Source organism: Anser anser, assembly GCF_964211835.1.
Source record: "Anser anser genome assembly, chromosome: 2".
NCBI lineage: Eukaryota > Metazoa > Chordata > Aves > Anseriformes > Anatidae > Anser > Anser anser.
The window spans coordinates 72,127,196-72,141,795 of NC_139721.1; the positions used below are offsets into that span (position 1 = coordinate 72,127,196).

Below are 14,600 nucleotides of genomic sequence, written 5' to 3' on the forward strand. Positions count from 1 at the left end.
TTCCCCTGTACCACTCAGAGGAGGAGGTGGAAGAGGGTGGATAGGGGGAAGGTGTTTTGAGTTGTTTTTTTTTTTTGTTTGTGTTTTGTTTCTCACTTCTCTAGCTTTTTAGCAATAAGCTTTATTAATCTCCCTTCACTGAGTTTGTTTTGCCCCTGATGATAACTCTTGAATGATCTCCTTGTCCTTATCTTTACCCTTAAGCCCTTTGCATCATATTTTCTCCCTTTTTCCCTTTGAGGAGGTGGAGTGAAATAGTGGTTGTGGTAGAGCTCAGCTGCCAACCTGAGTAAAACAGCCACAACGATACACAGGTCTACTACACTACTTAAAAAATAAAAGTCATGTTGTTCTTAAATCAGGATTTGCAGAATATTTGTTTTCCACATTTTTGGATGAAAAGATACCTATTTTCAAATGTTCACATGCATGCTGCATTCTCTGTGCTAGCCCTACTTGTGTGGGAGTCCAGCTCTTTCCCTCATTGATGTTACAGCAGACAACACTTACTGCCACTAAATCACTGTGATATCATCTTAGCCAAAATTTCTTTAGAATTGAACAAAAATAGGCATCATTTGTTATTAGTATTATGGTAGTTTGTCCCAAGTTTGAGAATAAGTTATATAAAATTTAAAGGTCTTGTGGTTATAGTAATTCATAACATTCTATTGTAAAGTAAAAGCCAATTAAGGAATTTTATTCAGATTTCTATATTTAAGCAAAGTAATATAAATATTTAGGAGACTAAGACTAGTTGTGGTCTTTCTGTACTTCCCTGCTCCACTACCTTGGTTTTCTTCCTTTAAACAAAACTGGTTAAAGTGTTGTCACAGATGAGCTTTCTTTACTTGTTCAATGTTACTGCATGAAGTCTTCAATATGAAGCTCAATGGCATGCAAGTTACTCTTGCATATGCAAACACAATAGATTATTGGAAATCATGAACAGCTGTCTGGGACAGTGATTCAAAGGCAAGATATATTAATTGAGACACCAAATTCAACCACTAGTTTATTACCATATTTACAAATAAGTTGTGCTGTCAAAAAAAAAAATAATTAAAAGTCCCTGCTTGAGCAGGTTTTTCATTCAAAGTTGGCCACAGTAAATCTCAAACAAACTGTCTTAATTCAAATAAGAAAGCAACTTCCACATGAAGTCTCAAATAAAACACTTATACATTGGGTAACAAGAAAAGACATATTAGTGAACTTGAATACTACAGACTAATATCTACTGTTTTCTTTTGTTACTTGCTGTTATAGAAGTATAGCACGGAAAGGAATATAGTGAAGTTCAAATTGCTTAATGCAAAAGCAACTGATACAAGGCATAAACATACTTTATCAAGGGATAAGTGATTGTTGAGCTTTTCCCCTCATCCCCTAAAGACATCAACTCAGTGCAGCCAGCTGCCTGTGCTAACAAAAAAAAAAAATCAACTCAAGGATAGTATCACCTATAGTATCCATTTTCCACCACTACTTACCTGAATATACATTCACAGCTGCTACCCTTTGATGCTACTAATATGAGTAGTAGCTTGAGTGAGCTTAAGTTACAGAAAGTTAGAAGTAAGTTCCAGAAGTTAGAAACTTTTGAGAAGTGCTACTAAAGATAAAGGTATGTTTTCTTGGAGGTTAAATACCTTAGCACATTCAGTGACATTCAGCACTGACAACATCCAAGTTCCTCCCACAGTATCTCAAGAGGTTATTGTTTCTGAGAGATTGTGAGAAGTCAGGAAAGTTGGCCTTGGTCTTCAGTGGAAAAGTAGCATTGTCAGGAAGGTAGACTCCCGTACAGTGCCTGTGGATAACAGTCATCAGAACTTAGCATTAACAAGGATGAAAACAGACAACCTTACTTTCCCTATAAAATATTAAATTTCTCTGCAGAAGTACTTCAGCCAGGGAAAGACCAGGCGAATAAGCATTTTTTTTTTTTAAACCAAGAAAGCAATTTCACCTTACAAAATAGAAAAGCCAAGAAAGACAAAGACCACCAAATGTTACAGAAACATAGGCACAGAAATGTCTAGGTTACAATGAAGCTTGAGAAAATATGATATCCATTTTATTCTATGTAAATATTTTATATTATATTTATATATAATATATAAATTTCATCAGTAGTTTCTTCTGAAGAAGTATAGTAGAACACATGCTTTAGTTATAGTGATGCAGCACACCATTTAAGAAATTTGTGTGATAATGCAAAATACATAGCAACGTAGCAAAGGGGAGGCCACACACTAAAAGAGAAAAATTATTCTTTCAGGTACATCTACTCTCACACTTGGCAAGCTACAGAATTAACATACTTTGCCCAAAGCTTGCTTCTAGACCTTTCTAACACCTCCCATGTCTGTTTTAGATAGCCTGACCTAGCCACAACACCTGCTCTACTCAAGTCTCACAACTGAGAATACTGTTGCATCAACAGCAAGAAAGTGCCTGAGGCTATGCAGCAGGGACCATGATATGTTCAATGCTCGAAAATGAGGATCTGTCTGTATTTTCAGTACATTTGGCTTTGGGAAACTAGACAAGGTGGCATGTCAAAATAAATTGTGCAATTGCATTCTTTAAAGATCAAAGAATGCCTGAAAAAAAAAATCACTGGCTAGTTTCCTCCAGATTATGAGCATATCATTCAGGTCACTCCCTTCAAAACTGTTGTTTCATTTTGACAATATACCCAGGCACGTTACTAGAACCAAGCTGTTTAAGCTTTTCAAAAGCAAGACCACAACTCCGGATAACAGAATGAACTTTTTGAAATTGAATGTAACCCCTGCAGTGTGCCTACAGAATTTAACAGTTAAGGAGCTCAGCTTTGAGTTTCTCTTTAGGTCTCCCAGCACTGAAGGTTAAATGTGATAGTATGCAACAACTGTTAAATGGAAGCAGGCAGTGTAGGTTCTATAGTGGTCCATTATGAGATAGTTGATGACCATGTGATTGTGAATGGAAGATCGCTATAAATACTGCCCACATCAATATTTGAGATAACTAAAGGGACACTAGACATTACTGGATTCTACAGCTAAGTTACCAAACTGCAACAGCCTACAGTGCTAATAGTACACACACTTTGCTCCTCTGCTTAATGAAAGCAGCAGTCATGCTGAACACTGATATATAAACTGATTTTATGTTGAATTGCTGCCCTGAGGTGTTTATTACTTTTTTTTTTTTTGGAAAATTAAAGCCATATTAGAATTTATTCAGTCAATTGATTGTGATGTCAACAAAGCAATGTTTTGTAGTCTATTCCATGTTTCATAGTAACCAAAGTCACGAGACATTGCAAGCAGAATGAGACAACATTGTTTTCCCTCATTCATAATCACACTAAGGTGCCTTCAAATCTGAATTTAGAAAGAAACACTGCTCATCCCCTAGGCACAACTAAAAAAGCTTCTGAGACAGTTGTCCATCAACCAAAGCAGTCAAGTCTAACGCAGGCTACATTCTAAACCCTTTTTTCCTCCAAATCACACAAAGTTACCCTACATTGTCATGTTTGGCACAATTGTTCCCTACTGAGAAAAGAACTGAAGTAAGTAGCTCTAAACTAAGGTGTATGATCTCCCTGACTAAGGAAAACAATGACCGCTCTCCACTTGCTTAAAGGGTCTCTGTCTGGCACAAGTAGACCTTCAGAGACATACCTAATTTTAAAGAGAAAAGTGAATGACATACTCCAGAGGTATCACAGGTTCTGGCCTACATCTTGTCTAGAGTAACTCATTCTTTCTAATATGATTCATTCCCAAAGCTCATCTGCCTGCTCCAAGGATCTAAAATCTAGCCCCTGTGAAGCCTAGCTGCATAACCTCATCTCAGATTACAGAGGAAACTGAAAAGCTGTGAGAAGTCCAAAGCAGTCACATGATAGAAAAGGTAAAGTCACAAACTTAAATTGAGATAGTGGTCATATGTACCTCAAAGACTGAAGATAAACACTAACATGGAAATATAAAAAATCCTACATGGAAAATAATTACTTTAATCTTCTTTGATGAATTCAGTGAAACATAGCAACACAACATCAAGGGATCCACTTCTGACTTCATAATATTATTTTAACTTTTGACCCATTTGTGTCAGACTTATTATAAAATATTTCATTTCCTACCCTAAACCTGTCTTGTATGCCTTGGCACCACTGCAATGAGAATATTTCATGTTTTTGCTTTAAATCAGACAGACTTCTGCTATATCTGGAAAACAGGTAGGCAGGGTTTATTTCACAAATCTATGTAGCTATAAGACTAAGAGATGAACACACCTGTACTGAACCAACATTTTCATAGCAGTGAGAAAAAAATAGTAACCGCAAATACCATGCAGGACTGTTTTCACAAAATGGTTGAAGTAATGACCTGTGGAACTCTGGTCCAACATCCCTCCTTAAGCAGGGACACCTAGAGCAGGTTGCCCAGGACCATGTCCAGATGGCTTTTGAGAATCTCCGGGGGGAGTGACTCCACAGCCTCTCTGGACAACCTGTGTCAGTGCTCTGTCACTTGCACAGGAAGGTGCTTCCCAATGTTTAGAGAGAACCTCTTGTGTTCCCATTAATACCCATTGCCTCTTGTCCTGTCACTGGCCACCACTGAGAAGAGCCTGGCTCCGTTCTCTTTACACCATCCCTTCAGGTATTTATAAACACTGATAAGATCCAACCCCCCAAGCCTCTTCTCCAGGCTGAACAGTCCCAGCTCCCTCAGCCTCTCCTCATGGGTGAGGTTCTCCGGTGCCTTCATCACCTTGGCAGCCCTATATTGCACTCTCTCCAGTACGTCCATGTCTCTCTCGTTATAGAGGGCCCAGAACTGGACATGGTACTACAGGTGAAGCCTCACCAACACAGAATTTCAACCTAGAAATAAAGATAAAACAAAATTTAGTACAGTGTACACTGCAGTACAGTGTGGACATGTGCTAGTAACATTGATTTCACAGTCCTGGTGCTGGTGAGTCATAGCTTGCATTATTCCAGGTCTCTGGTCAGCCCAGTAGCTGCCTGGAATTTTCCTATCAGTCTTTAGATCTGAGAAGTAGATTAGTCCCTATGTATCTTATAGTAGCACTTCCCATGAAGGTTAACAGTACAAAATTTATTTTATATTTACCTCTGCGGGGAGGAAAAAAAAAAACAAAACAAAACACAACACATTATGTCATACAATTGTGCCTGTATGCAGGCATATCCCAGTCATAAACATCCCATCTTGCCATCTCTTTTCCCTTGCTCCCTAGCAGCAGTAGTACAGGTTACAAAAGGAAATCAGCATCTTCCTAGGTAACTGAGGTTTAGCCTAGACTCAATAGTGCAATGACTCTCCATCATCCTTTGATGTAGGCATTCAAATGTGGTGAGCAGCTCAGACACCAGAAGTAGACTTCTGGGAGAAAGGAGAAGTTGCCAGTTAAAGGCTTAATGAGACAACTTGGCAGGAAGTGAGCAGGATCATCAAGGGAAAGAGGTGGCTGATCTCATTAGGCTCTGCACCAAATGCAAGCAGGCCTTATGTTAGCCCCAGCCAGACTAGAATTACAGGACACAAAGGCTCCTTGCAGTGCTGCAGTGTTGGCATCAACCACAGTAAGGATACTGCAATCACCTCGAGCACACCACAGGAAAAGGCCTTCCTGTTGATAAAGTACTCGTGCTGGCCTCAGGGACTGGGTTGCCTCCATAAGACTAATGGACAAGACAGTACATTCCTCCATGTATGCATACTCCCGCATCACACACCTCTAACGTGGAAACGAATGTGCTGGCATAATCTGTACATAGACATACCCAGTACACGTCATTCATTACCAGCATAAAATCAGTCTTATGAGCAATTAACCATCTCAGGGTGAAAGCTAGCAACTGGCTATACACCATATAACTTCACACAACATAACTACAATATGTAGACATTTTTTAGAAGAGAAACAACATCAGCTGTTATTTGGAATATTGTGTACGCAGTGCTACATTGAAGCACTTTAAATTAAAGCATGCCATTACCTCTCACCATTTAAATACATTTTTTAGTTAGCAGGAGGACAGACTCCCTCTAAAAGAGCCAATTAGGACAAGGTAAATCACAACATTATGATCCGTCAACCAGCAGACAGAATAACTGGACAGAAAAATCCACTCCCTTATGACCCCATTGGGCTCCTCACAGAGGACAGGGGGTGCAGAGCACATGTAAAAACATCATGGAGTGTCTTTTCCCTTTTGTGTAACTGCCCAAAATAACTTGGTAGTGCTATTCTGATAGAAAACCTGTTTACTGTCATCAACCACATACTGCCCTGTGTGTATCCTCATGTCCCACTAAGGGTTCCAATGCACTCACCTTTCAAAAGAGTTCCTTTACAGTTAAAACTACTTTTACAACACTCAGGACTCCCCAAGAATACCCAATATTGCTTCCAGGTATCCTACTCGTCAAAAGTAGGAGTTAATATGGAGCAGTACAAGGTTAATTTTTCCCAGCTGAATCACTTGGCTACAGCAGATAAATCCAGCTATAACCTCCCATAGAGTTTTAGAAGAGAAATTAGCTAATTATTATATCGTTAATCGAGTCTACTAGCATTTCAGAAGATGAGAGAAGCAGAGTTGCTGTGACTTTTTAAGTTCTGAATGTTTTCAGAGACAATTACCATAGAAGGGTGCTTCTATTCAGCAATTCAAAAAAGAAAAATCTCAGGGCAACACACTAAAATCAGAGCAAGTAACATCAATTACCCTCTCATACTTTCTATGAAATATTTCAAGAAAATCAAAACAAATATTGTATTACCTTCACTACTTTTTCAATGTTCATCAGGCAAAACAATGAATCAGACCCATAGGTTAGCTAAGGATCAAGACCAGCAGGAAAGAACCCTACCTACAGTAGAGTTAAAAACAAAGTAAGGAAGCCCAGGCCAGATATTAAATGGAGCCACTAGCCTGATGGGCAGACTGAGTGGTGGGTGAGAATCCCAGGTGATAGTGGTCAGGACAATTAAGGCTAATTAGTGCCCACAGGTCCCTGATGTCTAATTGGTACAAAAAAGAAGGCAAATACTTAAAATTAAAAAGCTTTTCATGTTTAATTTTGTGAAAGGTTATAAAGAAAATTATTTGATCTTTAAAATGTTTTCAAAGAGTCTTTAGCTTGGTAAGGATTTATGTCTATGTACTCCCCCCAAAAAAAAGTATACAGATTGAGATAATATCAATCTTGTGTTTGAATATATGTATGCAAATATATTCTTTTGATAATGAACTCTGGAAATCACATTACAAATGAGGGCAGGAGGAAAAGAACAGGTTACTATTTGAAAACAAAAGTTAATTTCCCTTGTATGTGCCATGCCTTTGAAAGCAAACGTGGATTTTCAGCAGCAGAATTTGAAATTGGGCCATATGAAACCAACCAAACAAACAAACAAAAATACAATGTTTTGCTGCACAGATCCTTATCTGGTTTAATGCCTGACACCATCTTCTTCAGAAAAGTTTACAATTAAGAACATAACCATTTACTGTGTTATGTTGGTGCTTACATACACTAGTTTTTCACATATCAATAAAAACAGTGTAAAAAAGACGTGGACCAGTTAGAGCAGGTCCAGAGGAAGGCCACAAAAATAATCAGCTCTCTTATGAAGGAGAGGCTGAGAGAGCTGGGGTCGTTCAGCGTAGAGAAGGCTGAATAGAAGGCTTCAGGGAATTCTTGTTGTGGCCTTCGAGTACTTAAAGGGGGCCTACAGGAAAGATGGGGAGGGACTTTTTGGGGAGTGTAGTGATAGGACAAGGAGTAACAACTTTAAACTGAAAGATGGTAAATTTAAATTAGATATAGCGAAGAAATTCTTCATGATGAGGGTGGTGAGACATTGGAACAGATTGCTCAGAGAACCTGTGGATGCCCCAAGGTGTTCAAAGCCATGTTGGATGGGGCTTTGAGCAACCTAGTCTAGTAGAAGGTGTCCCTGCCCATGGCTGGAGAGTGGAGGTGGAACTCGATCTTTAAGGTTCCTTCCGACCCAATGCATTCTGTGATTCTGATTGTAGTGAAGTAGCAGAAATACATACCCAATTTATTAAACTGGTGCCTAGAGCGTTTCATTTAACACACTTAAACCTGGAAAATGCATGAAGCTAACGCAAGCAGTGAAAAAAAAAAAAAAAAGGAGCAAATGCTGTATTGAGAGCTGTGAGATAAAGCATTAGGCAGACTTTGTGTTTCAGAGAAGACCCTCTATTTTTGTTAAAAAAAAAAAAAAAAAAAAGGCTGAATCAAGGCTGAAACAAGCTAACAAACACCCAAACACCACCAATTGGTTCATACTGAAAAATGTAAGAACCGGTGCTTGAAATCTTGCTGTTAAAAGCATAAGCATGTTCACATGGAAGAGTATTTTAGCAACAATAAACTATTTTTAAAGCCAGTTTTACACCCCACCCCCCACATACACACAATCTGTACATGAGTATCATGCAAGTGTATGAAAAAATGTTCTGGATATATTTAATACTAAGTGTACAATAAAACAGTAAAAGAAAATCCAAAGTACATCTGGAGGGCCAATGACACAAACAAATGTAGAACAGCATAAATTTTGCAATGTCATGTCAGTCATGATAGAGAAATCAATACATCTGAATAGTCCATTGAAATTAATTTAAATCTTTAATGATGCATATAAAAATTTCATAAAAGACCCATTTATCAGAATAAAGTTTAGAAGTCAGCTATGCTTTTATGAGTGGGGAATGAAGGAGAAATATGCTTAAATGCTACAGAGTGAATAAAATTATAAAACACTCCTTAAATTCACCACATTCATTTTTATTTAACTTTTGAACTATTCAAAATATTTTATAAAGTTTAAATGTATTTATATTGCTCATTTAAAATATAATTTTAGTTTCCTGAAGTATTGTGGCAATGCCACTAAATTTTAGTATCAATTGTTTACAATAATATTGACTCTGATGGTATTAAATATTCTCTTTTGAAGCTTCTAAATTGAAGTTTTTTTAAACAATTTGAAACCTATAGGATGATATTTTCTTTAGAAGAAATACTGAAATTCCACTCTGTCTGGAATATAATTTCCCTTTGAAACCTGTGTACTATTTAAGGTACAGCAAAGGCTCTTATGTTCATGTTGTCACAGATGTTCCCCGCATGGAAAACACTGATGAGACTTTTCAAATCCTATTCACATCAGCATTCAAAATGTATGAGTTTGTACCTGATGTGAATAATTTGCAATAAGAGGCCTAGAATCAAGGTAAATGGAAAGCTTTCAGAAGTGATTTTTAGTAGTCAATCTAAATAACATCAGAACCTATGTCAGCAATACACATTATCATCTAATCATCTTTTAATCATAAATAGTTTGGCTATTTCTTACCTGCAGCAGGAACACGCAAATACATACATACATATAATTGCCATTTAAAAAAAAAAAAAGAGGTTCTTTCGGCCTTCTCCCGCTGTTATTTCTTTTTACTATCGTAGTTCCTAGGAATTAGAGTTCCATGTTGCTATTACCTTAAAATGAATCCAGCATGAATTCAGAAAGATCAGCATAAAAGTAAAATGAGAGTAAATATCTGTAATGTAAAATAGACTGTTATCTTTTTTTTTCTTCCAAACTAAAATTCTGTCCCAAGTTCTATTTACAAACAAGAAACTTAAATCACTTTTTAATAATCAAGTTTATGGTATGGTGTTGAATGTAAGTTTTGAAAAAAAATTATCACAAAGGTGAACTTATTTCCAAACTCCTTAGAGTATTCAGGTAACAAGTGAATTGCAAGTAGTAGTTTTTTTTTTTTTTTTTTTTATTGTAATGTCCTATATCAACCTAAAGAACAAGAGCATTGTTTTTACATGAATTACACTCCAGACCTAATGAATTATAATCCCCATTCTCTTCAGAAGCTCTTCCTGCCTTCAGGTGTCTGTTGGTATATTATGCCTTTTCTAATTTCTTTTATTTAATGCTTCAGTTTGAGAACAGCATAAACTAACTTTAAAAGTATCAATATATAGCATACTGAATTTCTGATAAATGTGGGTACCATTCCCAAATAGAGTGACCTGTTACCTCATAAGATTTTCCATTTCCCATTATACATTTGGACTGTCTGACCTGAGTATTGATTTATAGTTTGCCCTATTTTACCACGTCTGCTCATTTCCAACTTAAGTACAACTTTGGAGTGCAGAAGTCTTAAATTCCACGTCTTTTATAGAGATTATAGAGATATGTCCTTGAAAATAATCTGCTTACTTCAAATTTACAAACAAATTGAGTGCCATGATCCTTGACAACACCTGGAGATCAACAGCCAGTAGAAGAATGATACCTGAAAGAGCAAATTGTGATTTCATCATGGACGGATCTAATTCACAGGTCTGGCTGAACACATGCACACATGCTCACATGCACATGCACATGCACACACACACCCACACCCCTCAAGCAGAGTTTGGGAGAACATTGTGACAGGGCTGTTTGCCACCATGTGGAAGAGAGTCTGAGGTGGGCCCACTATCTCCTGGGCTGGTCCACTGCCAAGGGTCTGTGTGTTATCATGTGTCCATCCGCTCATCCATCCATCTGTCCATCCGTCCCTCTTCCCCTTGCCCCCCCGCCCCCCTTCCCCACCCTGTTGTACTCTACCATCTCAAAGGAATCAGGGCAGGGCTCAGGTGATGGCTCAGATTGTGATCCCTATGTGTGCGAACATGAGTGGAAATGTATGAGCAGTTTTTCCTGGCAGCCCTCATTTTTTCCACTTAATTAATAGAACTTATCATGTCACATTATTTCGTGTTACTTTCCTTTCCCCTGTTAGCATATGATATTTTTCCCTTGATTTCCTTCAGTAGCTTGAACCTTTTCCTGTTTACGGTATCTGTTATGCTTTAAAATACAGATTTCAAGCAGGTACTACAGATTCATGATGACAGCTGCAGCTTTCTTCTTTTCATCTGTCATCAAAATCCTCAAAATATCCTTTGCATCCAATAAAGATGCAATATTGACATGACTTGATTAAGCCTATGTAGCGTTTTATAATTTTCCCTTTAATCCATTGCAAATTTGCAATGCCCTGTATAAATAACTGGCAGGACATGTACAAAAGTTTTAGTTTAACACTTCCAAGGAAGAATCTTCCATTTTAATTTAACTCAAAACATAAACCAGGCCATACAATCAACATTCAGCAACTGCAACTGTAAGCCAGTTCTATACCTCTAGCCATGACAAATTAATGCACAGGCTGAGAAATCTGGGAGTTAAAAACACTTAATGTAAATAGCTTTTGATTGTTTCTATGTTCTTGGGGACATGCTTGGCAACATCTAGGCTTTCTTCCAAACATTTTTCTATACTTGACTTCTCTCCAGTATGCATTCCTCATTTTCAACAGTTCAGTGCATCAGTTCCATAAAACTTCCAGGAAAGTACATAATTCAGTAGGATTAAATAAGCACCCAAAATCATCTGAAAGATGGATATAGATCACAGTGTAATAGGTTCCTCAAGGCAACTTTTTTGTGGACTACAAAGATCTTGTGGCTGCCATTGTGTTTGCTAATGGTCCTGGCTGCCTTCCACGTGTCAATGTCCAGGCATAGAGACAATGGTTGCTTTTTTATTATTATTATTATTTTTTCCAGGCAGGGTTTGGAAACAGAGTGTTGGAGTTTAGAGATTGTATTTGGCTAGGACTATCCCTTTTTTTGGTGGGGGTGGGGGCGGAGGCGGTAGTCCCTTCTCTCTGTTCATGAGGGCAAATCACAGGGGAGAAAAAACAAACAAACAAAAAACTAGGAATATTATGTTATTAGAGTACAAGTGAAGTGATGCTGATACTTAGGTGCTGAGTAAGTATTCTTATCTGTGTTACATCTTGCTTTGTGGTCTGTGCAGTACTTGAGAACTAAGCTTTCAAGCTGCCAGGTATTATTTTAAGGTTCTCCTTTAAACGTATGACAAAGTTATGCATTTAAAAAGGATTTCTACCCTCAGCATTATCTAGAGTCTGGAGGACTTACAAGACCATTTTTTTTCCCTAAATCTATAAATATTTGTATACTTTCTCACATGCACAACAATTAGAGTACTCTCTTATTCTGTTCTCTGTGCTGAATAGACCATATTCTAGGAGAATTTGTTAAGATTTGTGATAACTGCCAAGACACTTATAGACTAGACAGCTGAACAACTCAAAGTGCTAGTTTGGGTCATCTTTGTCTATATTAGCTCTTTTCTCTGTTTTCTGGATTGAAAAAATACAATAAAAAAGTAAGTTTGAAACATACAGAACTTAATATATTTTAGTTTTATCAAAATAAATAGAATTCTTAAGACAAAACTAAGGATGTGATTAATTTTATTTTATTTATTTGTTTATTTATTTATTGACTAGCATCTATAATCTGTTTATTTATCCCAGATAGCTAGCTAGTTTATCTGTAGTTAAATGCAAGCTTATTGTTCATCTGTAAGCTCGTTTAGTTAAGGATCTATTTTCCCACTTCTGCGTGTTATTATTCTACTTTATTTTATTTTAGCTTTTACTTTGCCCTTTGATAAAACACAGTGTGTTTTTTGTTGTTGTTGTTATTTTGTTTGTTTCTTTGTTTGTTTGTTTTTCTATTTCATCTGTTGATCAGTCTCCCATGACTTCAATTGCACAGGCATATAAGCATTTTCCCTCCTGCTGTAAGTAGTATTGCTTCAGATTACAATTGTGTTTTATAATGCTACAATTATCAATAACTTTGAATAAAGAATAAAAATTCTCAACTCACACAAGAAACTTCCTTTTCCTTTGAATTGAAATGTGCTTTAGAAAAAAAAAAAAAAAGAGAGAGAATCAAACTATAAGAAACTGTGAATTAACCTCTTCAGGATGTGTGAATTGGAAGCACTAGCATAGCAGGTAGAGCTCAGTTTTGGCAATTACAAGGAATAAATATTGGAAACTATGTATGATTATTCTTTGTTCTGAATTATTTAAGAACTGTTTGTTTGGGTACGCACAGGTATATGAACTGATGCAGCAGTAATTGTTAAGTATTTCTAAGCAAAATTTTAGCCCTTTTCCTTTCAGAAATGGTTATTTTAAATAAAGATCCTGAAATTGAGAATAATAATTAAAAACAAACAAACAAACAAACAAAAACAAACAGAAGAACTTGAAGGTTGTTTGCATGAGACGAGATTATTTAAATGGTTTTTGAAAAGCAGCAAGTAGTGAGAAGTAGATGTAATGAATGGGAGATGTTAGAGACAAGGAAATATGCAAATAATTCTGTCTTTGTTTTTAATCATGCAAGAGTTTGAGGGACACTTTGGAAAGAGAGAGGGAGTGAAATTTGTATTGCCCAATGGTATAAAGCATCACTGAATTCAAATCATTTCCTATGGGAGGATCTAGAGAGATTGTTCTGTCAGACAGATTATCTTTTTTGGAACAAGTTTTGGGAAACAACCATCATACCAAGCCTTTTGTGCAACATTGGTGAATGTGGTCTGAAATGAAAGCTAAGTATCTCAACCTATTTCAGTATATTAGTCTTGGCAAACTTTGACACACTTACAGCATTCAAATATATTGAAGTCAACATTAGATTCTAGGCTGCTTCCAGATTTTGTGGATACTGAGTAGATGATCTGGATATTGTTTATAAACACAATTGCAGAAAACATCAGTTAGGTCTCTGTATCTATTTTTATAACTAATTGATGACTGAGAGTTTAACAGCATGATCTAATCATTGGTGTATCTGTACAACAGTCTTTTCTAATTAAAATAAACATTCATTACTACTTATTTACAAAGCTATTATATAAAAACTTCAAATTCTTTGTACTTTAAACTGAAGATAAGTCAAAGATGAAGAACACTAACCATACAGTTGGTGATTACATTCTTCTCAGATCACTGATGTATATTAGTCATTAAAATTCTTAGAGGATGCAGGAACAAAAATAGAAAATTATAAATTTAAAAGTGCTTAAAACTTATTAATATACGTATGTACTATGTTTTATTTAAAGTGAGTATGATTGTTAAAGTACTTCATTTTTTATTTTTCTCCAGTTTTAATTCTGTAAAATATGTTTGTTTAAAGGAGTATATGAGTAATTTCACATTTATATGAGAAATTATTCTTTGGTCTCAAATGAAAGTGGTTAAAAATTAAAAATATCAGAACATGTACAAGGAGCTGCAAGGTCTGGATTGTCAAAGAAGCAAGTTAAAAGAGGGTAAATAGAATGTTACTCACAGCATTTGTTCTCCTGTATAGCCCCCAGATCAGCTGAAGGGTTTGCACGAGTAGCTCCTGTGGGTGCTGTAGTTTTCACATGGTTCATGCATACATACTATGTGCCTATGTGCCTAACAAATGATTTCTGGTACTGCAACCCCACATAAAGTTTTACCTTAGTGGATATGTATTAGCATCGATACTTCAGGTGTACCTTCTTGTAAAGGGATTCAACTGTGTGAAGTAAAATTGCTGAGACCTGAAGCTATATGAGACAATTGG

At 36.6% G+C, this 14,600-nt stretch overlaps 1 long non-coding RNA gene across 1 annotated transcript; it reads right to left on the reverse strand.

The window, feature by feature from the left end:
• Positions 1–1,016: 1,016 nt before the first annotated feature.
• On the reverse strand, positions 1,017–9,026 carry LOC310895252. The gene is made up of 3 exons (XR_014580585.1): positions 6,825–9,026; positions 4,782–4,894; positions 1,017–1,813 (listed from the first exon to the last, which is right to left on the reverse strand). It is a non-coding gene; the product is annotated as an uncharacterized lncRNA (long non-coding RNA).
• Positions 9,027–14,600: the final 5,574 nt, after the last annotated feature.